The sequence below is a fragment of the Chinchilla lanigera genome, unplaced genomic scaffold, assembly GCF_000276665.1.
Source record: "Chinchilla lanigera isolate Chin_1 unplaced genomic scaffold, ChiLan1.0 scaffold00012, whole genome shotgun sequence".
NCBI lineage: Eukaryota > Metazoa > Chordata > Mammalia > Rodentia > Chinchillidae > Chinchilla > Chinchilla lanigera.
Window position 1 is genome coordinate 28,042,087 of NW_004955413.1, and position 1,423 is coordinate 28,043,509.

Below are 1,423 nucleotides of genomic sequence, written 5' to 3' on the forward strand. Positions count from 1 at the left end.
CAGCCTGGGCTACAAAGTGAGCTCAAGGCCAGCCTGAACTGTGTATCGAGATCCTGTCTCAAAAAAAAAAAAAAAAAAAAAAAAAAAAGAGACAGAGTCTCCTTATGTAGCTCAAGCCGTCCTTGAACTTGCTAAATTGCCCTGACTTGAGATCCTCCTGCTTCAGCCTCCCTGGTGCTAGGGTTATAGGTGTGCACTATCACAGCCAGGTAATTTTTTTTTTTTTGACGTAGTATAGGCTGGCCTTGAATTCCCAGCGATCCTCCTGCCTCAGCCTCCTGAGTGCTGGGATTACAGGCATGCACCACCACACCCGGTTTATATTCTTTTTCTAAAATTATATTTTACTTGTTTTTTTTGAGACAAGTTCTCACTGTGTATCTCAGGCTGGCCTTGAAACCACTATTTGGCCCAGTCTGGCCTTGAACTCATAGTAACCCTCCTGCCTCAGCCTCCCTGGTGCTGGGATTACAGGCCTGCAGTGAATGCCCTTGGCCTGACCTGGCCATCTTCACCCAGGATGGACAGAGCTGGCGTAATTACAGCTCAGCTGACTGTCACTGTCACTGAGTGTCTCGGGGCTCAGTGAGGGGTACACAGCCTCCCCCGTGCCTTCAGCCCTGCTGCCCAGCTCGCAGCTGTCCCAGGGCCATGCCGGAGGAGCCGCCTCGTTTGCCCACAGCAGATTTCAGACATGGATGGGAGAGAAACTCCTGACAATTTGCACAATTCAAAAGTGACTTTCCGCCACGTGTGGTAGCACATGCCTCTGACTCCAGCACTGGGAAGGCTGAGGAAGGGAGGTCACGAGTTCAAAGCCAGGCTGGACTACAGAGTGAGACCTTGTCCCAGAAGGAAAAAAGGAAAACTGCCCCATTTCTCAATGGGTTCCAGCAGAAACTGGTGATAAAAGCCGACGCAACTCCGAGAGGAGACACTGGCGGGGGCTGGGCTGGGCAGTAAGGAGCCACACGCTTCTGTCAGGTGGTCACGCGGTGCCATCGGTATCAGGGTCAAAGTGACCTCACTGTATGGAGCTAAGAAAATCCCACCGGCTGGACAGCCGCTTTCTTCCCTGGGACTCTTGATCTCTGTTCTGTGTGATCAGCACTAGCGAGGCAACAGTAAGTGTGAAAACTGTTTGTGGGTTTGTTTGAGGCAGGGTCTTGCTGTATATTCCAGGCCAGCCTTGAGCTTCCAGTCTGCTTCCTGCCTCAGCCTCCCTCTGACTGTAAGATTCCAGGTGTGCGCCACACCTGGCTAATGTGAAGGCTGTAAAAAAAAAAAAAAAAGGCTAATAAGTTATTTCTAAATTTAATGAAATAAAATTGGAATTGAAGACAACATAGGTTTCCAACTGGCTACTGATATATATATATATATATATATATATATATATATTTGTCTTTTTGAGACAGGGTCT

General features: G+C 48.7%; 1 long non-coding RNA gene across 1 annotated transcript in view; it reads left to right on the forward strand.

Moving 5' to 3' along the window:
* Nucleotides 1-923: 923 nt before the first annotated feature.
* Nucleotides 924-1,423, forward strand: part of LOC106147929 — a 7,059-nt gene continuing 6,559 nt past the window's right edge. Inside the window, exon 1 of the long non-coding RNA XR_001232962.1 lies at nucleotides 924-1,124. This is a non-coding gene — a long non-coding RNA (uncharacterized LOC106147929). The remainder of the gene's footprint in view (nucleotides 1,125-1,423) is intronic.